The sequence below is a fragment of the Bacillus rossius genome, chromosome 1 (assembly GCF_032445375.1).
Source record: "Bacillus rossius redtenbacheri isolate Brsri chromosome 1, Brsri_v3, whole genome shotgun sequence".
NCBI classification, from domain to species: domain Eukaryota; kingdom Metazoa; phylum Arthropoda; class Insecta; order Phasmatodea; family Bacillidae; genus Bacillus; species Bacillus rossius.
The window spans coordinates 94,877,521-94,904,691 of record NC_086330.1 but is presented as its reverse complement, the minus strand read 5'-3'; the positions used below and the strand labels follow the sequence as shown (position 1 = coordinate 94,904,691).

The 27,171-nt window shown below is 35.6% G+C and overlaps 1 protein-coding gene across 5 annotated transcripts in view; it reads left to right on the top strand.

Annotated features, from left to right (window-relative positions):
- The first annotated feature begins 9,035 nt into the window (after window positions 1-9,035).
- LOC134540247 (zinc finger CCCH domain-containing protein 18-like) overlaps window positions 9,036-27,171 on the top strand; it is a 173,137-nt gene continuing 155,001 nt past the window's right edge. For 2 of the 5 annotated variants that reach the window (XM_063382899.1, XM_063382872.1), the window contains exon 1: window positions 9,036-9,228. The gene's annotated coding sequence lies outside the window, so the exon portion shown is untranslated. Of the gene's footprint in view, window positions 9,553-27,171 lie in introns of all 5 variants that reach the window. The other 3 variants (XM_063382909.1, XM_063382880.1, XM_063382890.1) reach the window with 2 other exon arrangements.

Sequence of the window (27,171 nt, the reverse complement as noted above, 5' to 3'; positions counted from 1 at the left end):
GCCCGTAACTCCGGCGACTCTACCTGACTCTTAGACTTGTCCCAGAAATAGACTCGTTAGTAAGTTTGCGTGCACGTGTTGCCTACTGGCTGCCCCGTGCAGGCTGAAACTAGTTAACCGGTTGGCTAAGTTATCGCGTGAAGCGCCGACGTAACATCTCGTAGATCACTCACAGTACTTACGTATTACGATGAATGCTCGTCTTGGAGCACTTAATAATTTAAGTTAAATACCACATGGTAAGTCGAGGCCGACCACGGAACTGAAAGAAAGGTTTGCGAAAGATTACGACAATTGAAAACTACATTTCAGTAACGAATGAAAATTGCTGGTCCCGTGTTGCACGGAAGCTGCCGGCCTCTCTGAGCTCCATAAGGACACTGCCGCTCTCACCGCGTGTGACCCCCCTCCCCCGCCAGCCCTCCCGCGGAAACGTGTGATTTTCGCGGAAAACTGAACCGGCCAGGTTTGGGACAAGGCGCACAGTGAAACATAATTTTGAAAGAAATTAAATATTAAATAATGAAAATAATGTCTAATAATCTCCTGTGGAAAAAATACATACATTAGATTTGTTGTAGTTCCGCGGAGGGATATGCCACACCCAGCCGGATCCTTCCGCCGATGTAGCACTTGTTACCTGGCGTTCGCCCCGTTGCACTTCCTACACTCCGGTGCGCGCACGAGTGCGTTCGGTGCACACGCCTTTGTGAGATATTGATGAGGCATAGCGGTCTATGCGACATAGAGGAGCATTGGCGGTCGGCGTCAGTATCCATCTCAAAAATGTATTTTTGTGAATTAGTAGCCAACGTTTTTTTAATGTTTCATGTAATCTCGATGCCATTAAGAAAATATTGTTCAATTTTAATGCATCTATTTTTAAGATATGAAAATCAGTACTCGAACAGTTAATTATAATACAAGTAACTAGAGCTGTACCGATTCACAATTTTTTGCAGATACGCCGATATGCCGATACACACATACAGATGTTGCCGATACGCCTATTCCAAACTGATACAAAGGAAAACACTTTTTCCCCCCCGCCACATGCTCGGACAGCACCACAAATCACACGTGCTTTACTTTAATTATCTTGCAAAATTTCATACAGTTTTTTTTATTTTATATTTTGTTTGGACGTATTTGTGGTAACTTAAGTTAGTGCATTGCCATCCTAATTTTGTTTACATTAACGTTTGGCCTACTACAAACCAAAATTAGGTGTAACTTCTGTGCAAGCACCATACTCTAATTTTGTAGAATAAGCAGTTTCTTAAAATACTTTTAAATATCCTCTCTCACATTAATAATATTCAAACCATGTATAACTGAGAAGCAATAATAAGAAACATCTGTCTATTTAACTGTCCAAAACAATAATGGTGCATGTAAATGTGAAGACAAATGAATAGCAACTTACGAAGAATTAAGGAAGATTAACCATAACTACAGCACGAAACCCAATATTTACCATAAGATAATTATCTTAAAAAGAACAAGATTCTGTGAAAATACTGTAATTACTGCAGAAGCAAGATAAGCTACCACATTTGCACTATAGTTACCGTGACACCGAGATGTATAATGGGTAAATTACACGTATGTTCTTTGTTCTATGTTATTTCTACTTGTGTATTTCCATTATCTTTTAAATTTAAGTTTTAAACTTGAAATGAGATATTAAAAATCTTCCCGGTCAAGCATTTTTTTCCCGCAGCTATGATGTGAACAAATAATTATTTTTTATATCTATCTTTACAGTGATAGTAGTTATTTATTTATGATGCATTAAAATTAAAAAAAAACCATTACTGATAAAAAAATGATAAATTTTGATAAGAACGGCTGGCACATGTTTCTAAGAAATTGACATCGTCCGGCCGAAGGCCACCCTAAAGTCCGACCTGTAACCGCCAGTATCCGACCCCGCTAACGGAACGCGCCCCTAGCTATGGCCCACCCGAGTCAGGCGAGCGCCGCGGAACTTAGGTATTTCAACGCCCTTCATTAATTGGCAAGACAAACCAAGGCATGTACACAGTAAATTCACTAAACTTTAATGAACCCGCCACTTTGAATTAATAACACCGTGCAACACAAGTGCGACGTAGGAGTGCCTGGGTCACTCACGTGTAGTTTTCTACTAAAACAGCTGTAAGTGCAACCCTTGCGGCCTTCAGCCTAAATTCAATAGTGTAATATGTGACGTAACTCAAATCGCCCAAATTAGCATTTATCATTCGCCACTGGAGTAGTTATCAAGCAACAAACAGTCTCCAGTGTGACTCTAATAATTCAAACTTATTTTATACCAATTTATTAAATGTCATTTCTAAAACATATATAGATATTAAGTTAATCATTAAGTTTTATTGTATGAATTAAGAGCCACTTACTTTTTATTATTAATGTAATTTTTTACGAATAACGGACGACGCCATGGACCAACGACTGAGGCACAACAAACCAAACATGCCGACAGTCTCAAGGACCCACTCACCGCACGGAACACCGCCCACACCACCACAACCACGGACGGGGAGGCCCCAGAGGGACCGGCGACGCCCAGAATACCTAGCCGAATACGACCTCGGGAGGCCCCCAAAGAGAAACAACACCACCCACAACTCCGAGTCGCCAACCCGAGACGACCCATCCGCGAGGGACAGAATCTACCAGCTGCGGCCGCAACTGCCCCCGCCAGCTTGGACGTGCTGCCACCCCTAATGCGGCAACACTCACGTCTCCATCGCCGACGCCTCCCCCTAGCTAGCCTGCTACTGCCACAGCCAAGGAGGCGCGCACTCTCGCCTCCACAGACGCCACGAGGCCGCCCCTCGGCCCACCTGCCACAGCAGCAGCCGAGGAGGCGCACACACCGGATCCACCAGCCGCAGCCACCACATCCAGAGCGCAGGTCCTACCAGCTGCGGCCACCACGGACACCGCTGAAGCAGTGCTGCTGCCGAAGCTAGGGGCACCCTCACGTGGCGGGGCCACTGGCGGCGCAAGGTCGGGCTTCTCGAGGGGGGGGGGGGGCGTTTGACATCGTACGGCCGAAGGCCACCCCAAAGCCCGACCTGCAACCGCCAGTACTCGGCTCCGCTAACGGGAAGCACCCCTAGCCATGGCCCACCTGAGTCAAGTGAGCGGACCGCAGCCCAAGGTAGAGAATAGCGAACCATTTTAATTACACATGCAATGCACTCCCCGTGCCTACAAAATTCCCCACACAATAATTTATTAATCAGAAACAAACAAAAGCCCCTAACTAATAGAGTGCGACGTAGGGGTCCCGGGTCACTCACACGTATTAAGTAAACAATACGTATGTGAGTGCCCCCCTTGCGGCCTTCAGCCTAATTTAAATACAGCAACTAATTAACATCAGTGTGCAACCCAGTGCTTACATAATTGATTAGCCCCAGAGCGGTTAACAAGAGACAGTCTCTGGTGTGACGTTACAAATTCAAACTTTATTACGTGAAACACTAAATTGCAATTATTTAAGAGAGTATTTTGTCAGAACTTGTCATTAGTAATAATATTAGGAATTTTAAGCGGCCTTCAGCCTTTTGTAAACATAGTAATTTCCGAATAACAGAACTTGGGAAACTTTGGCGCGAGAGAACGGCCGAGCCCTTCCCTCGCGCCAGGGTCACACGCCTGTTGAGAGCAGCTCGCGGGCCGGGGCGGACGTGCGTTCCACGGGGAGTCATCACCCTTTGTTCACCGACCGAGTACTACTGGTAAATATAGTCATTTAAAACATCAACCTTTTCTCTTACAATTAAACTCCCCGTGTGTCCCCGGTCCTTTCCCGGTGTAGGGACTAACCCAGCCGCTCATTAATAAAACTCCCCGCACCAGTTGCTACGTGGGGCAGTTCAACATACGGCACGAGCCGACTCCCGCCACCGCAGAACTTTAACTAAAAGCCGTGTGCACCGGCACCGGCCACAATGACACTTCGCTTGTGAACCTAATTTAGCCTACGGACCGTGGCCCACAACGTAGAGACGATTTACGGGATTGGCCGGCAAACAACCAAGCTCCCCCTTCCCCACCCTCGACTGGCATGAGGGCTTAGTAAGTAAACACACGTAGAGGCACGCAGGTGTCCCCCTTAGATAACGTGTGGAGTGTAATCGTGTACGTAAGAGCACCACAGTGTGCAGTTTTTTCAAGTGTAATTGTGTAATAGTGTAACCAAAACTTCTACGTGTTCCGACGCCTCACTGGCAGTCATGTACCGCCGAGTAGATCTCGCGCCCAATGTAATGAACCAGTGTAAAACGTGAACAATAAAACATCCACCCCGCACCTCCCGTGCGCGACGTGCGACCTGTAAACCAACCAGAACAGTGTATGTAAATTAACCTAAACAACCCAACCTAATCAGGAACCAAATACCATCACCGCCGACGGTTCTAGCAGGCCAAGCTGGGGCAACGAACCCACGACCATCACACGGTTAGACACCGAGCTAACCTGGCGCCCTCCCGGAACAGAAATCTCTAAAAAAGCCAGCCACCCCGCTAGGACTTGCGCCCGACATCGAACACGAGACCGCGGCTGACGGCAGGGATCAGCGTCCTATGCTGTGTAGGGCCAGTGGGGCAACAGGCATTAGGGATCCCTAGCATCATCACCACCGCCGCCATTCCTAGCGGGCCACGCAGGGGCTTTCGAACCTCACGACCCACCTCGTGGCTAACCACCGCGTTAGCCTGGCGCCCTCCCGGACACGTTTCCCCGCAACAGAACAGCCTTCCCGCTAGGAATACCGCCGAGTCTCGAAGACGAGAACCCAGGCGACGGCAAAATAATGCCAGTTGAAAGAATGCAGTACTACTATGAAAAGTGAAAAGGGTACTCGTAGATTTTTAGTTTATGGCTGACACTTTCGTTTTTCAGTAATATCAGCCGAAAATTAACAAGCGTTTTGGAAATAGTCAGAAACACTGTGAGCTATATGCTCTGTGTGTGGCCAACTGTATAAGCCCCACAATAATGGGTGCCACTATAACTCTAATATGCTGCTTCTGTAGTATGCGTTGGCTCCAAGTTGTGGTAGCCACTCTAACTTATTTGGTGTGTTCTTGCGGGGTTTTGGGCGCCTACCCTCTTCGCAGTAGATATCAGGAACGCTGCTACTGGATTGACTACCCAGACTGATAATCCAGCTAGCACGTCACTGCACTGTGTTACTGTCCAGAGAGTAATTATTAAAAAGAAACTTGTTAGTGTTGTGTGACTAGTGGAAATTTGCATTACTTATGTCCAGGTCATTTTTATAATTAACTGACATTTGTTATAAATGAAATAATAGCCGGAAAACATATGATTTTAATGGGTTCTTGAATATGGGCGTGAAGTTACTGTTAACATGTAATTAAGCGAGAACAACCAAAATAATGTATTTTGTATGTTAACTTCTGTTCAGACCTAGGTGTCGGTAATTATATGCAAATGACGTCACTGGAACACATTGAATACCATGCCGGGTCTAGCTATACGCTGTCGGAGGCTTGAGGCTCTCTTCCCAGGACCTCCAGGTGGTCTGCTGCTACGCTGGAACACTGAACTCTGTAAGCTGTAATTGGCGAACTACAGAAGATCTGAAGTAGCCGGGTGTCTGGCTGAAGAATCGACTTCCCTCTCGTCCTAAAAAGTCTGGTTTAATTTGGATCGGTCTCACCAATCGTCGTGGCCGATCGCAGCTGGCGCTGACATCAGTCGTCCGGAACCACTACGGGACGAAACGGGACCGACGCGGAAGTTGGCACTCGATGTCGCCGATACTCCCTATCTAAGACTTATTCAGTCCAGATACTATTCTCCCAACTTATAGAATGGAGAATTCTAGATAGTACACGACCGCGGATGACGCGAATCTTCAATTCCTCGGGCGGCAACCAAGGCTTTGGTTCGCCCCAGCCCGAGAAACGTCTTCCCGCTGCAAGATGGCGATGGCGTCTCCCTTCCTTCCTCCTTATAACTATTTACTTTCAGTCCCTAGCAACCAAGGAGCTATAGCTATCAGCAAACCGAATAAACTGCATAGTGAAATAAAACTTGGATGTTAGCGTGTAAGAGTATTGAACTAAGACCAAATGAATAAAGTTTCCAAATAATAATGCTTAGAAGACCCTGAAGTTAAAAGTGTGTTGTCTCTGGCAATCAGATGTGTAATATCTGTTATACTTTGGTTGTCCTCTTTACAATAAAACAATTAAATACATAATATTGGCTCATAAAATATACAATTAATGTTACAATAATAATAATAATAATAATAATAATAATAATATAACTGTAAACAGTTGGACTGGTTACAACACCGATTCAACTAAATATCGGCAAAATCGGCTTCTGCCGATTCGTATTGGTACAGCTCTACAATAACTACAATAACAAATTATGTTTCAATATTCCATTATGCAGTTTGACCGAAGATGTCATGCAATTAAGAGCAATAAAACACCAAACAAAATTTCACTGTATAGAGGTACTTACTGGACATGATGTATAGAAGTAAAACAGAAATATAAATCTCTAATTAGAAATAGAAATACACCTATTAACAATACACAATATTAATAAGTAAATGACATTGATTTTATACTAAAAGAAAGGAGTACTTAAGGTGGGTTAACGATTGAAAATTAAGAATTAAGACTTAAGACTTAGTCGTGTACTTACCATATGACTCTATGTAAACTAGTGGAATGGTTTATGATTGTCGTGTGTGAATTTTGACGGGTCGTGTGCGAACCATATGATGACTTAATTAAGACTTAACAGAAATGGTTATATTTTATATTTTTCGTTAAGACTTAGGGAAGCGACCAATCACAACAAACCGGAACCTTGCAACCGGAAGTTTATGTATTATTATTGGACCGAGCGAGGCAGTATTTTGGGTTAGAATTCGTATATTTGTAATTTGTAATCATCATCCATTTCGAAAAATAGATATCCCATTTGTCAATAACCTATTTCATACCTGCTTCTCCGTTTCGAACAATGGCCGACCATGTGTTTTGTGCTGTGATTGGTTAGAATTAACGACTTCTATGTCAATCATAAACTGGAAAATGTAGTTTTGACTTAATCGTGTGCTCGATGTTAAGTTATAATTCTTAAGGAAATCAATCGTAAACCCAGCTTTAGGCTATGTAAAAGTTCAATGAACAGTACCGATGCTGCGCTCTGTTGTTGGAAGTGAGAGTTGCCAGTATGGTGAATTATGTATGTGACGTTGACGTAGAGATACATAATTAATATTAGTATTTGTTCTGTTAAGATGAGGTGGTTGTTGACTTTTAGTGCTTACAATGATTACTTTATCAGTTACGTATTACATTAAATGAAACAGTTATACAAAACTAATTAATTATCAAATTTATTATTAAAAGAAATAAAAAAGTTAGCCGTATGTAAATACCTCCTTGATTTTTCGCCTCCTGTAGAAAATTTCGCCCCCTCTGTCGATTTGTGTGGGGGGAGAAAACACCCCCCCCCCCTTTTCCGCTTCACACACTTTTGTTTTTGCTTTTTATTAATGATTTACCTTTGTTTATAGATTATGGCCAGACTATCATGTTTGCAGATGATACCTCCATTATAGTAACAGGCCAGACTTTACAGGAACTACAAAAAAGAATTTCCATAACCCTCAACCAAATGCAAACTTGGTTTACTGATAATAGACTGATTCTAAATATTCAAAAATCTTCTATTATATATTTTAACTCTCAAATAAATATATTAAATAATATTGAAGTGACTATTGACAATAATATTCTTAATACTGTAAAAACAGCAAAATTACTGGGACTGAATCTTGATGAGAATCTAAATTGGAATAATCATATATCTTTTCTGTGTCGTAGACTTAGTTCTCTTTGTTTTGCCATAAAAACTATTAATACTGTAACTTCACATAAAGCAGTAATGGCTATGTATTATGCAAACATATATTCAATAATGAGATATGGTGTTATTTTTTGGGGAAATTCCTTAAATTGGCTAAAGATATTTAAGCTTCAAAAACGTGTTATTAGAATTATTTATAATCTTAGTAAGACAGATTCTTGTAGGCCTATTTTCCTGAATAACAAACTCTTAACATTTCCAGCCATTTATATATATTCGGTTGTCATTTATGTAATTCAAAATATTAAGTATGTAAAGAATACCTAATGAAATACATAATCACTTTACCAGATCCATTTATAAGAATCATATTCCTTTTCATTCAACAAAAAAATACGAATTGAACCCTTTTTACATGGGCCTTAAACTAATAAATGTTCTACCGATATCCCTGTTAAATGCAGCATCCCAATCACATACCATATTTAAAAGACATCTCAAAGTTTACCTACTACGAATAGCTCCATACTCTGTCAATGAATTCCTCAGTGCATCTACATAAATTGCTGCATTGTTTTATATTATCATTTTTTATTGTATCATATATTATTGTGTTATAATGTTTTTTTTATATATATATTGTTTTGTTAGTGTATTATGATGTTGTATTTTATTTATAATGTTGCTGACAAAACCTGGACATATGTACTGTCAAATATAGGACGCTAATAAATGAAATGAAAAATGAAACAATAAGCACGGCACTGCGCCCGTCAGGTACTTCCCGGGCCCTCTACAGAGGTCGGGTGACGGAAATATATAATAAATAATGTTTCACATCTTCATCACTCATTTTGCTGCACTCTTCGGCAATTTCTGTAACTTCTTTACTTTTATATTAAGTTGCTAATATTATATCGCAATTTTCGTATTAAAAGTTAGGCCTGAATGTTTATCTATAAGCCTTTTGTTTTACTGTGCTGCCAACTTCCTCAAGCAACTAACCTATTGTTGTTTGCCTTTTCCCACTCTTGTTTCCCCAAATTAATTGTTAATTTTAAAAAAAATTATGTAGAAGACATTTATTTTTATGTTCAATAATAGTCGATAGTAATTTTTTTAATCGATACTAATCTAACTGTTACTTTGCATTATGGGGTTTTAATCCAACCAATGAAATTTAGCTACAGGGAAGCCATAAGCAACACTGCTGGAAGCTTATTGACCTCAACTTCAATTTTATGTATTTATTCACCAGCGATTTATATTTTACGTTAATGTCAAGTCGAACAAGTTCTGAAGTGAATTTGGTTGTGGCTTCTTGTAGTAGGATAAGGTAAGGTGAGTTAAAAGTTCACCAATTGAACTTGGAAGACAAGTGCATCTTTTCGCCGGTCTGTTGTACAAATTCGTGTGCTAAAAGAGGTCACTTCTTTGTTCTAGTATAATTTTCAGACGCGTGAAGACTCCAGTTTTATTATTTTTGTGTTGTGTTGAAAGTTTACATTCGTAACTTAGTTCGTCCGAGTACGGTACTAAACGAAAGTATGAAAAAGCTAATCGGTGAAGATAGTAGTAAACTGTCTAGTGTTTCTTCATTTTCACTGTGGAATGCTGGTAACAGCATTATACCAATCCGTTTGGAGCTTTTGCTTCTGCTAAAAGGTAAGACTGCGTATCTTTGCAGAGTCTCAAGAAAAGACAAAAGTTCCAGTTATCTCATCTGAATTATTCTTCAGCACAAGTAATTAAAACTAGTTTATAGCATCTTAAACTTCAGAATTTTTTTTGCATCTGTGCTTTTTACTCATACCATGGGTGATTTAATTGAGAACTTAAGTTAATAAACATTTAACTTTTTTCAGTTTTGGTTAAGTGATACCAAATTAATTCCTTGGTTGGTTATTGAAATAATGCAACATTTTTGAAACAGTGACAAAAATTAGAAGTTTTTTATTATTTAATTTATATTGTGTAAGTATGTGTGAAAGGTTGTTGAAGCTTGTTGGATTGTATAATTTTTAGTGTAGATTTTACATATAAAATATGTAGGTGTTTACTGAATGAGACACATTAGCTGTATTTGAACACTTAAAGGCTGTTAACAATGAGAGAATGTTAACTGCTGCTGCTGTGCTGCTGCCAGCACCTTGCTGGTTCCATGCTATGCTTGGATGATGTGTATTCATCATGTTAATCTAAATAAATCGGAGAGAAAATGAGATTAATTGGTAAATGCTAACCAAATATTGCTTATTGTCACAGCTTTGTTTATGATGTACTTTAAATCAGTAGGGCCTACTGGTTATAGGTATATATTTAAAAAAAAAAAAAAAATTGGACATCTGTTATTTTAAAGTAATTAATGAGTTGTAGAGAGAAATTAATTAAACATGTTTTAATTTTATAAATAGATTACAAACATTTCTTTGTCAAAACTATTTATTAAGTTTTTAAGCTATTTCCAAGTTTATCCCTTGATCCTGTGGTACATGGTGCATGCTGTTCTAATTTAGTAGGCCTACATCGAAAGATCCTGGACATCAAAAATTGTTATATATCAATGAATTATGTTTGTATAATCAGATCAAATAAAAAATTTCAAGGGCATTATTTTTTACTTTTTAAAATTGTTTGTATATTTTTATTTTGTTATGTCCAGGATCTTTCATGTCCTAAATTAAAACAGCAGGTATCATGTACCACATGGTCAATTATACAGGATCATGCTATCAAAATCAAGGCATGAACTTAGATACGTGATACAGATTTTTAATTTTTATGTATTACCTAATTGAACTTTAATACTGGGCAGTACCTATCTCCTTCATTTTAGCTGCGTACAATCAATGTGGGTAATCATGAAGGAAAACCATTATTTGTGGGTGAGGGAGGAGGGGGATATAATTCTATAATGTGTTTTCTTACTTCTGGATGTGTTTTTACTGTTTTACAACCATTCTCTTAGATGGGGTTGTAATCCTTACAGTAGTTTACCAGTGGTGAGGTTAGGTTACATATTACATATACTGTGAGAATGATCATAACACATTTGAATCTAATGCTTATGACTGAAATCACAGAATACCGTACTAGGTTTTTTTTAATGATTTTTCACTTTTTTTAAAATTTAAATAACATGAACTATACCTAAAATACTTACAACGTGAAAAAAACAGTCACAGTTTTTGCACCACCAATGATTTTCTTTTCTTAGTCTTTTCCCACTGTTGTCATTGCCTACAATTGGCGAGACTGTACACATCACGTGTGACCTTTCACTTTACAGCCAATGAAGGACCACACCTGCAAAAAATTGTTTCTCCTCTCCCAAGTTCAGCCGGCTAGCCTTAGCAGTTTTTTTTGTACCGTACCCACAGCAAGGGTATTTTTATCCCACAACTTACAGAATAATGATGGACTTTTATAAAATGTATCCATGTAAATTGTGTGTGCCTTACCAAAATAATCGAGACATAAACTCCGAACAAGTCTCTTGATACAGTATTACAAACTTCAGCACCATCAGTATATACCTCACAATTTAGGACACATCCTGTATTGGTGTCACAACGAATATATACTTTATACCTTACTTATGAGGTTTATTTTCTATATAAACACAAAAAGGACACATTCCTTCAGCTGTAGTCAAGTTTTCGGATAGATAAAAACAAACCTTACGTTGGCTGACTAAATAATTGAATAATGGCCTGACTTTATGGAGAGGATTGTGATTTTCTTGTCCTCTTGGTACATAAGTCATACCTATTGTCATTTATGTAACATGAATAATATAGGCCTGGAATCTGCCTCTACTAAGGAGATGGCCAGGAAATTAAATGTGCATTATTTTGTCATTAGATCAATAATCTGTTATCATCTTGAGGTTTCTTGTCTAAGCACATGTGAATGATAACTGCTAAGAAGTAGGTAATACATTTCTTGAAGCTTGACAGTTCAATGCTGCCACATTGAATTCGGCTTCAATTTTTTTGCCCGTTTCATTTTGTCCATCATGGTACCTGCATATCAATTAGTGTCAGTTAAATTTTATGACATTTATACCGTAAAAATAAAAGAAAGTTCCTCAGAAGTATTATCAATATCAAGAAGACAGATACCCAGTAATTAAATTAAGGTTTTTCATTTGCTGATAATTGTGTCCTTGTATTAGAATCTAAAAAGAAAATCACATTTACTGCTACTTTATTTGTGTAAGTATTTTCCTTTGTGTTTACATGTAAAGGAAATGATAACCAGCGCATAAATAAATTTAAAGGCACAACAAAGCAACATTTATGAAAGTTGGGTAACTTACCAGAACTGTTAAGGTAGATGTACCAGTAGTCGTCATGCTAAGAAGAGTTTTATAAAAAAAAAAATTGTGTACATAACCTTGTAGGTGTATTACTGCCCCTACATGTTTGTTTTTAACCTCAAACTTTACTCTACAATGCTATCCAACACTCTTCGATAAACACAAATTATTTTTGTAGATTTATAATTTTGAAAAAAGTGTGATTTCGAGCCAGTAGTCGTCATGCAAATTTTCGTGTTTGCCAGTGTTCGTCACATGTTTGTGCCAGTAGTCGTCATGTGCGATTTCGGCTGCATTAGTTTTAATTCATGGATCCAGAATGGTAGTATTGTACTATTTGGGCTTCAAATTTTATTTGGTACTATATTTTAAACATCAAAATGGCATTTCATAAAGATCGTTCAGTAATACAATGAATAATCCTCATTAAATTTTGAATTTACTTACAGCACTCACGGAACAAAGAGGGACAGCACATAGAGCTGTAGCAAACCGAATGTATTCGTTACTGAGTAACGGGTGTGCCGTCTAGAAACAAGTAACGAAACGTTACACACGGCTGCATTTTGTTACTGGCATTTCTTGTATATTTTACGCATGTGCGCGCATATTCAATGAATTTACGATACAAAGAACGATGTTTGTTTATTAATAAAGTATAATTTGGAAATTCCTCGTCTAAGTTTTTTTACTGTTTATTAAAGGTATTATGTGTGTAGACAAAGTTTGAGATTGGAACAGAAACAACGTAACAAAGTATTTTTTTACAAATTAGAAATATGTATGTTTTTGTTTTTCACTATCGCGTATTTTCACGTTTTTTTGTTCTTATCTTAAAAGAGATATAATAAAGCCACTCTAATGAGATTTAATTGTTTCTTGGTTAACAAAAACTGTTTAATTATCAAATATTGTTAATTGTTTATATTATATTTATTATTATTTACGCGACGTCATACTGTACGCGTACGCAATACGACTCAATTCGTTGCTGCAACATAGCATGTTATGCGGTATCACAAGTAAAATATAAAAATGAATCAGGGCCCGCCCATCTTCCTACCCAAGGGCGATTTGCCTTTGTGTTTATCGGACAATGTGTTCCTTGGCACACTATTTTTTTCCGCTGCACATTTTATACTCATACCATTCGCTACATCTTTAAGAGCAGCTTCCATGGCTGACTCTTCATACAACAGTATTTTCCGTTTTGGCATTTTGCCCTGTAATTAAAGAACGAGACACATTACAATGTTTAGTTTACTTATTAATGTCAAAATATATATCGAATGACCCCTAAATTAATGTAAACAACAATGCCTACACAATTTTTGCAATCAATAAAGTAAAGTAATTTCCGACCCAGAAGTCGTCATACACATGCATCGGAAGTCGTCATAGGTGACGACTACTGGATCTGATCATAATAACGTACTTTGTCTATTAACAACAAAGAACCAATATTATTTAAGAACTTTAGGGTGTAACTTAGCACAACTTTAAATAAAATATTAAATGTACCAGTGCTCGTCAGGTATGACGAACACTAGCAATACAAGGTTTTTATTGATCCGGTTTTCGTCACCCTAACTAAATCATACAAAGAAAACGAATTTTTTTAAATAAACACTTTCACCTCTTCAAGAACATTTAACTAACACATTCAGCACAAAACATCACGAATAAACATGAAAAATTACAGAATTAGAAGTAAAAATGTGCACTAACGTCCTTAGTGTTTTAGTATAGGAATTCCCCTATTTATCTTCACTGCTCTACGAACTTTTGATGCACGGACTTTTTTTGATTGAAAATAGTGTTTGTTCCGAAAACTATTGTGGTAATTTCAGCTAGAACGTCGACAAAATTTTTGTCAATATTTAAGTTGGCGATATATTGAGCTACTTCTCTATTATTTACATTTGAAGTTGCTAGTGACGACCATTGGAGCAGTGACGAGTACTGGGGCACTTACCTTACTTGTGCCTGGTACATCTGAGTGGTCTTGTCTAGTGTCATTGCTAAGCTGCGCAATGTGAATTAGCGGAACATTGTCTTCATCTAAAAAAAATAGTAACAATCATATTCTACATTTATGGATCCAAGAGCTAATGTATATATATTTTCAGTTCACTAGAAAAAAAATAAAAACCACGGATGAGCTTGTGAAAGCACAGTTTTCTGAGAAAAACTGTTCTTTTGTTTCCAGCTTTTTGCAATATCTTCATCTGTAATATATACCTATATAATATATATATATTATATATATATATATATATATATAATATATATATATATAATATATATATATATATTATATATATATTATATATATATATATATATATAATATATATATATATTATATATATATATATATATTTATATATATATATATATATAAATAAATATATAAAAATAGGATGTTGGTATGTATGTATCACATCATAAACTCCGACACTGTTTGACAGATCACCATGATAGTTCGCAAATTGAAGTGGTTTTTCACGTAGAAGGTTTATATGCTATCCATTTTTTGTAACCAGCCACTAGATGGCGCTGCAACGCATCACCTTATATACTGTTCAACCGATCGCCATGGAAATGTTTATACATAGATATTTGAACACTGTTAATATTTTCACGATATCTGTTTGCTTTGACTCGCCACTAGATGGTGCTGCAGTGCATCAACTTGTAAATGTTCAACCGATCTCCACAAAAATTGGTATACATAGATATTTGAACACAGAGAATATTTTCACAATATCAATTTTGTTATAACTTATGACTAAATGCCATTGCAGCACATCATCTAAACCAGTCAACCAATCGCCATGGGTGAACAGAAAATCATAGGACATAGACATACGGGTCATTCTATTAAAACAAGCAATATTGTTGTCTCTCGGGCCTACGTGGTTCTTCCGATTAAATAAAACCATTTAAAAAAAATTACAATCATGAACATCCTATTCACTATATAAAATAACATTAACATGTAAAAAATATATTCACATTAAATTTGTTTATAGTTTTTATGTTTAAAAAAGTCATTGTCCTGGCTGTCACTGGTCATATTTTATTGAATGTTTTTTATTTAACCTTAAAAGAAAATAATATTTTTATTATATGTAATTTTATTAATGTATTACAGATTTAGAACTATCACTTAGTAATAATTGAGTAAGTGTTGCCACATCAAAAGACTACTGTAATTGTAATTTAATAGTTGTCTCCTTGAATATCATCATTGTCCTGGTATCATTTGATTCATTCGTTTTAGCAAAGATAGGTAGCAGCACAATTTGAGAGGATTTAGCCACCTATTGGTGTAAGTATCAACTAAAAGGAAATGTGTTCATTGAAGTTTGTTTGGAATAAATTATTCTTACATTGACAAAGAAGAATAAGTGTTTGAGTGTTTATGCTTTTTAACAGTCATTTTCCTGGGCAATGAGTCTGACCACAGGTATGTAATAAAATAATGTTTGTTTTATTTTTAAGTGTGTAATATCAGTCGTAAACAGGCCATACGATAGTTAACCTCAAAATTTTTGGAGGGAACAATATATATTTTTCTAAAGTCTGTTTCATCATTGTCTTGGTCATCATTGTCCTGGCTATAATGAGGCAAGACAATGACAACATGGCAGGACAATGATGTTATTTGCATAATAGGTAGTATTTATCTCGTGATTTTTGTTCACGACCACATTTTATCACAGATGTCAATATTCATACAGTTATAAAGGAAATGGTACATTATTTTCCAGATATTAAGAAAACTAAAATAATTATGGCTTTCAAAATGCAAAATATTTTATGCCTATTTAAAGGCACGTAAATACTATATTTATTTTGTATCAACTCAACAACATATTTACTAAGCTTAACTATGTAATAAAATGGAAATTAATGGAGGTTAGGTCGTAGTGAAAAAAAATAGTACTACTACTTCATGTGACAAGCACTATAATAGCTAATTATTCACAGTGCTGTCGTTGTGACAGTACTTCGAATGATTTCTTGTCTGGTGTCATTTTTAATTCTGTTCCATTTAAAACCAATTCTGATATGTTAATTAATATTTTTTTTGAACAGGTCACATTTACATTTGAAATACTCATCTTTTCTTTACATACTATGTAAATGCATTATAATATATTAAAATATTTTCAGGTTTGAAGAGCAGCAAACATAATGGGTAAAATTAAACAATCAAATGATGAAAGGTTATTGAAGAAAAAAACTTGCAGAGAAGAAGCGCCAAGAGAGAATAGAAAATGACCCAGGACGATTGTTACAAGAAAAGTTAAAAATACATGCTAAATATGACAGAGACAAAAGAAAACTGGAATTGTCAAGCCTGTAAGCAAAATGACAACGAGAGAACAGAGATTCACACGCAAAAAACTTGAAAGAAAGTTCTAAATGTTACAAAAAAACAAACTATGGCCAGTAAAATCATTAATGAAGAATGCTTTTATAGTGACTCACCCACTACCCAGTATAGGAACATGACCAATTTTTATCTTATGTCAAAAGTGTTGCCAACTATTTCTACAAATGTACGGTTCAGTTGCTGGAACTTCTCTGAAGCAGGACACGGGAAGGGTGCTCCTGATGGAATAGGTGGAGTTTTGAAAAGAACAGCAGATTGCATAGTTGCAGAAGGAAAAGATTTACCTACATTTGAACATCTATTTGCTGCACTTTACAAAGAATGTCCTGGTATCCTTCTATTTGTGATCACATCAGAATTTATTGATTCCATTCACTCAAAATTCCTGTCTCAGAAGACGTTGATCCCTTTCAAAGGCACCATAAAGGTTCATCAAGTGATCTACAGTTCCAATGAACCAGAAACGTTACACTTTAGATGACTAAGCTGTCTATGTCCCACATATGAAGGATGCACTCATGGATATTATCTTGGCTCACAAAAAATGAATGGCCAGTTTACTACAGATGAAAGTAAATGCGGTGATTCTGCAAAACAAACTTAAGGTGGTAAATATTTACTTGGGCGGTATTTCCGAAAATAAATGTTAAAAATCCGAAAATACCTTTATTTTATGCTCTTCAACTTCCTCTTTTCATTAAAAGTGGCGGAGGTAAGAAATTCCAAATACTTTAGGAGAAATCGAATTTTTTAATTTCATCATATTAGTTGAGCGGTATTTGCGAAAATAAATGTTAAAAATCCGAAAATACCTTTATCATATGCTCTTCAACTTCCTCTTTTCATTAAAAGCGGCGGAGATAAGAAATTCCAAATACTTTAGGAGATATCGAATTTTTTAATTTTGCAATACAAGACCTGTGGAACCATTCGAGCGGCGCCATTTTTGTTATTTTGCCGTGAGTTCGTGAATACGTGAATCGTGAATGCGTAATTAATAAAATGGTTGATTAGGACATTATTAATACTTTCAAACTAAGCCGACATTAAAAATTATTTTGTGAATTAATTTTAATGGCTGTTTAGTTTTAAAATATTTATAATGTAACTGACCTGACCAAACAAACCCGGACAGAGGGTGAACAGTAAACTAAAATGGTCGATTAGGTCAGGTCAGTTACATTATAAATACTTTCAAACTAAGGTGATATTAAAAATAATGTGAATTAATTTTAATTATTCTTTAGTTTTAAATTATTTATAATGTAACTGACCTTACCTAACAAACCCGTAACAAAGGATGTACAGTAACAACTCACGTAAATTTTTTTGTTACTTATTACTTGCGCAACAATATCAAAATAACAAATAAGACTTTAAAATTAGAAACGTTAAAAACTCACGTAAGTTGGAGGCGTTAATTAAACACAGTTTAAAACAATAATTGAACTAAATAATCACGTATTAGTTCATTTGAATTCTGGCCTATCACGAACAATCACGTGACATCATTATCCAATAAAAAAAATAGATACTCGTACGTAAACAAGAAACAATGGTGCACGCACGCCACAGGAATGCGCTGGTTTTGTGCTGAAATTTAAAAATTCGATATCTCCTAAAGTATTTGGAATTTCTAATCACCGCCGCTTTTAATGAAAAGAGGAATTTGAAGAGCATATAATAAAGGTATTTTCGGATTTTTAACATTTTTTTTCGCAAATACCGCTCAACTACATATGAAGAAATTTAAAAATTCGATATCTCCTAAAGTATTTGGAATTTCTAATCTCCGCCGTTTTTAATGAAAAGAGGAAGCTGAAGAGCATAAAATAAAGGTATTTTCGGATTTTTAACATTTTTTTTTCGGAAATACCGCCCAAGTAAATATTTACCCTTAAGGTAAACTGCAAAAATTTTACTGTCAAATATTTTTTTAATTCAATCATAACTTATCAATTATCAAAACTGTGTGGTATGTTTAAGATATTATTACCAACATCCAACCTGGTGAATGGGTTGTTGTCTCATATGAAGGCAAGCAGTATCCTGGTGAAGTTCTGGCAATATCAGAACATGCGTGTGAAGTGAATGTCTTGGTTCCAGCCACTGATTCAACATTTAAATGGCTCCCCAAAAAAGACATATTTAGTTACGCCTTTCACAATGTTAAAAAGAAGATTGGACATCCAGTACCGTGTGGCAATCGTGCTTCTCAATTCACATTCAGGGACTTTCCTTTGGAAATTCTGAAATTGTATTACTTTTTATTTTATTGCTTTTTGATGTATTTACTGTTATACTCAAGCATATATCTTTAGTCCACTATGAGATTAACTAATTCTTGTTTTTAGTAGGTACATAACTTATTTACTTTTTATTTCATGGATGTGCTAGGACTATCAGAGTTTTTTGTATGTTGTTATCATTGTCCTGGCAGCAGTGTCATTGTCCTGGTACACAATTTTTAAAATATAATTTTTTTCTTATGTAAATAGTGAAATTATTTATTGCTCATAAGCTTATTTTGTTATGAAGGCTAAGTAAAAAAATATCAATCCATAAAAACAAAATAAATATGACTTTTATTCCCAAGATTTTCTCCATCTGAATATTGCTTGTTTTAATAGAATGACTCATACAAATAGCAATTGTGTGTCATTTCTCTAAGTCCACCACATATAGAACTTGCAGACAATATTTCACCTTGTGTTCAGCGGGGCAATGCCAGGTACTGCAGCTGTTTTAAAATAAAATCATCCCTGGTAAGATACATACAAAAATATGTGTTTATAGACATAGGTAAAACATGTTTCAAGCAAATTCAGTAGGTTTTGAATAATTGCATACTAACCTGATGTCAGAATTGTCAGATGATGGTTCATACCAAAAATCAGAACTGCAGTTGTCAGCGTCTAAACCAGAAGATGCATAAAATTTCCTGTTCATAAAATTTGTCAATCTTGTGCAAAAGTTTTGCCATTTACATCGCAACAAAACCTGGTGATTTCCCTGGTGTGATGCAGCACACACAAAACAGCTTAATATGTAAAACAGTACATCACATGGCATCTAGCTGCAACCAGTATAACTATGACAACTGTGGAAAGTGTGCGTGACAATTCAAGCTCGTTTTCCGCTCAAGCAAGCACATCAGTCCATGAAAAGTCTGCTCGAGTGCTGTCCATTGTATTAAAATACTATGCTTGCGCTGAGCTTGAGCACAAACCCAAATGTGCTAAATTAAAATTTATAATAGTGTGGACGGTTGGTTAGATGTTAGGTTATTGACATTTAAAAGACTTATAAATAGTGTGGACGGTTGTTTAGGCTAGATTGGGTTAGCTGTATTAAAAATATGTTGTAAAATCGTTAGAATTATTTTTTAGGAATTATCAATATTAAAATGTAGCTTACTTGACCTAATCAACTGTTATTACTATTTATTACTATTTTTAATTTAGCTAACCAGCTGTTCACACAATTTTAAAGCATTTTAAATGTGGCCGACCTAACCAACCATCCACACTATTATTAAGTATTTTTAATGTAGGTAGGTACCTAACCTAACTACTTTAAAACGATAAACTACTAGAAGTATCACAACATCCTCTTAGATAATTATTGGAAAACATGTCAGGAAGTAAAATAAATATTTGGATTTTTTATTATTTTTATGGATAAGCCCAGCAGTAATCTGATTGGTGCTGTCACAAAAAATAATGAATCCTGTGGTCATTGCTGGCCAGCTGTTTACTGATCCCGAGATAATGCTTGCCATCATGATCATAGTGAATCACGTAGCAGCATGGCTGAGGACCATCCTAATAAGTGGGGCCTTAAGTCTAGGGTGTTATTGATTAAGTACCTGTACAAACACACGGACACAAACAGTAGGTAAAATCTTATAATGCTGTACTTTTATCACAGTCACATTCTCACATAAAAATAATCATTGCAACCATAAAATTTAAACTTACAGTGGTAGTTTGTCTTTACATGACCATTGAGGGAAAAAATAAAATTAAAAGCTTGATTTGCCAAGTTAATGTAATTTACTTTCTTTGTTAATTATTTACTTAATTAGCTCTGTAATAAACATTATTCGGAAAATTATATTTGAGTACTTACCTACTACTAATGTTCCTTCACTAGTCTGAAAAGTATAGTTTTTCCCTTTCTAACAGTAGTCTTAAGAAACACAATTGTGGAAAGTTATTGAATATGAAGTATTGTGGGTTGGAAATCATAAATGTAAATATATAAATGGAAAAGTGCTTAAACTTACTGAAATGCATTACACACCAAATAAGTTAAACAGCAAGGATATCAAAATAAATACTATTTAAAGTTTTAATGTTGCTGCAGTTTGCTAGGTATATTATGACCACTGAGAGTGCTTTGCACACACAAACTCTTGAGAATCAAAATAATGCAAATTTTCAATAATGCTGGAAACAATATACTTTTTTCCTCTTATATTTCATTTCTCTTCTGAATGGTATGTTGTGGTAAGTAATAATTTTTAGGAGTTTATAATAATTTTTGCATCATTATATACTTTACATATGAAATAACAATATTTTCTTATATTTCATACCCTGTTACAACTAAAAAAGTTTATTAATTCAGTCAAAATTAAAAAGAAAAAAACTTTTATTAAAATAATTTGATCATTTTAATAACATTATTAACATAGTCTAGCTATAACCAACTTGACCCTTTTAAAATAGCTAGCTGCTGTTCTTGTTGGTGTTGTAAATATTTATTTTTTATGAATTTGGGAGGCAAGGGCGTGACACATGCCAGGTGCCTGGCGGCCCCGCACGGCTGCTGATGTCATGCATGCATGCATGCCTTTGGGGATTGTAGTGGCCCAGCCTTGCGCCCTACATCCTCGGCGATGTTATCTATCTCCTGACGGCCTGGGATTGCCTGGTGGAGTGAATAAGCACTGTTATTCTAGATGTTTCGAGCGTCAGGTCGGTTCGGGATGACGCGATATGTCACGACTACTCTAGTCACTTCGGGTCAATCCATATTGTTACGAATGCGAGAGACCAGATCACGATGCCAGGTTTGTAGCTGGCTGGTGGCCCTGCATGACTTCTGGCTCCATGTGCCGGTTCACGTGCCAAGTACTTATGCAGCGCAATGACGCCGGCTTCCGCGAGAGTTCCAGGAGTAGTGCTGCGTGAGTCCTGTGACATTTCCAGAGTTCCGAGAGCGAAGGTGCAACAGTGGCGAAAAGGGTGAGAGAGAGATCCCCTCCCCCCACCCCTTCGCAAAGAGTGGTGCGACGTGGAGTTCGACTGAATCGTGAGAGTGCGGCGACTGAATGGTGCGAAACTGCGTGTGTGGACAGGTGCGAGGTAAGAGGTGAACCACTGTTGAGCCTAGCTCCAGTGAGGAGTGCGAACTGTGGAACTGCGTGACTTGCGAATAAACATTTTGAAGTGTCAGTGATTAGTGATCGGACATTTTGAAGTACAATTATTTACTAGTACTGTAAATATTAGTAATTAATAAAGCTGTAATAAGACAAACCCAGTTCTCCCCACATTAGGTTGTAACAATATGAAATAAACTAATAATAGAACAACTTGTTGCTGATATATTTTATTTTAATTTTATTCATGCCTTTTCTGTTTATCTAATAATTGCAGCCATTTTGTTTATGAGAGTTGGTAATTTTTGTCATTTTCAGAGGTTAGCGATTTGTTAAGTAACATTTTCGTTTACTAATATATCAACTTGAAATAATAATTTTTTTTTGTAAATGAAACTATCTACAAATCATGTTATGACTAAAAATTTGTTAAGTGTTAAGGAAATAACCTAAAACTTAACTAGAAAATTTTGTTTCAATTTAAATAAATTGAAGAATTTTTTTTTTTTCCAAGAAGGAATCGAAACACTACTTTATTGTTTTTTCCTCTTAAAGGCATAATAGATGGCAATACTTAAAAAATTTGGATAATTTTTAAACGTTTCCTTTGGGTTTTACGAGCCGTCAAATATCGCTATTTATCCAAAATTTCTGATTTTCGAATAGGTAGCTAAATCTTAAAAAGAACTGAATTAAATCTGAAATTTTCACAAAATTTCCTTCTACTAACTGGTAATCAACACATACAATTTCATTATTGTGTTTTGATCAGAAGGATTTTTTTTTAATTTAAGAAAATCCAATAACTACACAAATGATGAACATGGCATCTCACACCATAGTGTTAAAACACAGTAAAAACTGGGAAAATGAGATAAATAAATAATTGAATAGCCTCTTATACTTAAATTTATTGTTTAAAAACAAGAAATTTTAAAAAGTACATACAATCATTTTTTAAAAATTATACAATCAATTTTAATGAATATAAATAAATGCAATTTATTATTTGGTTTTTAAAACAATGTTAATACGTATATGTTAAAAGAAAGATCAGGTCACACTGCTGATCATTCATAATTCCATGTTAGAACATGAAAGAAACAAGTGTCTACAGGAAAATATCTGGCTCAGCACTCCAAACATGACAGGACATGAAAGGGGCAAGTGTCTGTAGTCCTACTACAGTGTACTGCAGCTCATTTGTTTAAATTGCTTTGTCGTATGAGATACTGAAGTAAAGTTCTTTATTTTGAGTGAAATGGAGTGTTCTGTTGGGCCCTGTTTCATAAAACTTATTAGTCTCCTAATTAGGAGTGAGGAGTAATAAAAGTATTTGCTAATTTTATATTCTGTTTCATAAAGCTAGTAGTGTAAAAAAAAGTAGCTAGTAGTGAAGGACTCCTAATAACGAGTAATATTAGGAGTTCAAAACCAAGATTGTTTCATAAACTTCACACACTTATAATTAGGACTGTTTAATAGCACTGAAATTTATCAGTGTTGACTCTATGATAAATTGTTTTATAAGTTAAAACTATTGGTAGACTGAAGTTTGTGGGTTACAAAAGTTTGCTAAATAATGGAATTCTCAGATTCTAGTGAAAGTGAAGATGATAATATAGTAAGACGTCCTAGATATTTTCAAGAAAGGAAAAGCTATAGGTTGTTAGAGGAAACATATGAGTACAATGAACGTTTTAGATTAACACGTGGTGTTTTTAATTGTGTGTTGACAAGCATTGAGACTATGTTATCCCATCCAACAGCAAGAAACCAGGCACTTTCAGCTAAACAACTCCAAATAGCACTGCACAGGCTTGGTAGTGGTGTGCAATACCACTGTGTTGCTGCAGACATGCATAATTTTCAAAAGCTACTGTCAGTAGGGTGGTTAACAACGTAGTCACTGCTGTGAATAACTCTTATAGTAAATACAGTATGCTGGCCAGAAAATGTTGATGAAGTTGTACAAATGTTCAGTGAAATAGCAGGAATGCCACTAATTTGTAATGCATTGGGTGGAACACTAATTAAAATAGATGCTCCTTCATTAGATGAACAAGCTTATGTAGATAGACATGGTAACCATTCTACTAATGTAATGATAGTAGCTGGACCAGATCTGCAGTTCTATTATGTTTGTGCAAATTGGCCTGGAAGTGTCAGTGATGCTCGTGTGTTACGAAACAGTTCTTTGCGTGACAGAATGGAATTGGGTTGGAGACCTTTCCCAGGTGGTGTTCTTTTTGGAGACTCAATTTATCCATTAAAATCATGGCTAATTCCACCCATATTACAAAATGATGGTGATCAAGCACAGCAGAGATTTCTTGGCTCACATCGACAGACACTACGAATTGTAGAATGTGCAATTGGTAAATTAAAGGAAAAATTTCCATCCTTAAATTACCTCCGTGTTAATCCAATTTTGGCATGCGATATTGTCAAATGCTGTGTTGCACTGTGTAATCTAAGAAAAGACATTGGTGTTGAGCTCATGGAAAGAAATGATGATGAACATGAAGAAAATATAGTTGAAGAAGGTGATCATGAAGAAAATGAACACGAGAATGGGATACAAGCACAAGAAAAACTGCAATTCTTCTATAATCACTTTCAGCGTTAAGTTATTTATTTGTAATGAACTAGAAATATGTGACTGTGAAACAGCCTAACATCATAAAAAAAACTTTTGTTCTTCACAAACATAGTTTAATCATAGAATAACTAGGTTGAAAAATGTATTAATATTAATTGTTTTGGAACAAATTTTTCAAAATAACAATGCATGGTGTACGTTCTCAAAACACAACTATTATTATTTAGTTTAGGCTTGGTAATTTTGTTGAAGAACAATTATATTGCCTTCATCATTTATTGCATATTGGCCATTGTTGACAATGACAACTTCTGCGCTCTCAGCCTGACACACTACATCACTATTTCCCTCAACACCTACAATATCTGATGTTAAATCACTGCGTTTTAACTTTGAGTCTATTTTCGGTTTCCCATACTTCCAGCTGAAGTTTGCGTATTTGAAGCATCATTTTTTTGCACCGCAGACCCTCAAATCGTTTGTTGTTTTCAGGGGTCCTTACAACAACTTTTCTCTTGATTGTGGATGAACCTGTAAATAATACAATTTTATTTGTACTTTATTTATAAATAAAAAAAATTAATTTAATAGTTACAATTTATATATTAATATTTACATGGCATTGATGTAGTTTCCTCAGCATTAGGAAAAGTATTATTTAATGTATTTGTATTTACTGCTAGCTGATCCACAAAGACACTATTAACACTGTCACATTGTTGGACAGATGCAGTTGGGCTCACATCTGTCTCTTGGCATTCAAGCTGCTCATTTTGTCCAAAACTATTGGTAACTCCCAATCCTTTTAATACTGGAGAGGTCTTGCCAATGATCTTCATTACTAGCTGGTCAGTTACATTTAGTTTGATGCTTGGGTCACAATGCGCACCAGTTTTTGATGACCGATCAAGTTTTGTCTGAAAAAGGAAATAAAATAAAAAAAACACTGCACTGTTACTGAATTTATGATGTTAAATGCAATTTAAATTATTAGTGAAAGGATGTGATGGCCAATGCAGGGGATGCAAGATTTTCATCTCCCTATAATAGACGTTTTAGAACTGTGCATTGGCATCCCTTACAAAAATTTGGGTTCAATACGAAAGTATGGCATCAACTATGACGAATCGTTGAGGAATCCCTTTACCTAACAGTTTTTTTAAAGTACTATGTTAAACCAGCTGGTGATATGTATTTACACACATGCACATATTAGTAGTTATAAGTATCATTATTTCTTTTAAATCACGGACAAGTTTAACCTCAATTGCTACAGCATAATCTCGAATCCCCATCCAACACAACCTCTTCGTATCTTTCGTGATGGTGCTAGAGAATGCACCAAATAAAACATCCTTATTTTCCAACATTTTCCTGAGAAAATTTTCACACTTCCTATTTTTCAGATCCCTTTTAGACATTTCACTTATATTTATTTCGTATAAACTGTGTCTCGGTCGTGCGTTGTAATCGCGTTGTTTGGTAGTAAGACAGGATGAGGATTTGTGGATGTAACAGTAATCATATATAACATAAACAAAAAGACATCATCATCAGCTGACTACTAAAATAATAAAAGTAGTACTTTCTTTCAGTAGAGCATAAACTTTGTTTATGAAACAGAATTTATTACTCTACTAGCTGCTTTTTATTTCACTGCTATGTAGGAGCTAATATAATTACTGTTTTTATGAAATAGGCCCCTGTTGGATTGTTTGTTAAAGAAGATTGCCATAAAATACATTATCATCCATATTCTAAAGAGATTTTTCAAGTAAGTGATCTACCTTAAAATGAGAAGACTTTGATAAAGTTAGAGTATCATTTCAGTTTGTCAGTACCATAGAAATAAGTATATAGAAAAATACAATAACATTTTTGGAAAAGCCTGTATTAATCCATTCCAGGGGCCTATTTCATAAACACAGTAATAATATTAGTTCCTAAATAGTAGTGAAATAAAAAGTAGCTAGTAGTGCAAAAAATTCTGTTTCATAAACAAATTTCGTACTCTACTAAAAGAGACCACTACTTTGGCCTGTTACATAAACACACTAATAATATTAGCTCCTACATAGCAGTGAAATAAAAAGCAGCTAGTAGAGTAATAAATTCTGTTTCATAAACAAAGTTCATGCTCGACTGAAAGAAAGTACTACTTTTATTATTTTAGTAGTCAGCTGTTGATGATAATGTTTTTTTGTTTACGTTTATGTTATATATGATTACTGTTACATCCACAAATCCTCATCTTGTCTTACTACCGAACGACGCAATAACAACGCACAACCGAGACACAGTTTATACGAAATAAATATAAGTGAAATGTCTAAGAGGGATCTGAAAAATAGGAAGTGCGAAAATTTTCTCAGGAAAATGTTGGAAAACAAGGAATGGTCTCCAACCCAATTCCATTCTGTCACACAAAGAACTGTTTCGGAACACACGAGCGTCACTGACACTTCCAGGCCAATTTGCACAAACAATAGAACTGCAGATCTGGTCCAGCTACTATCATTACATTAATAGAATGGTTACCATGTCTTATCTACATAAGCTTGTTCGTCT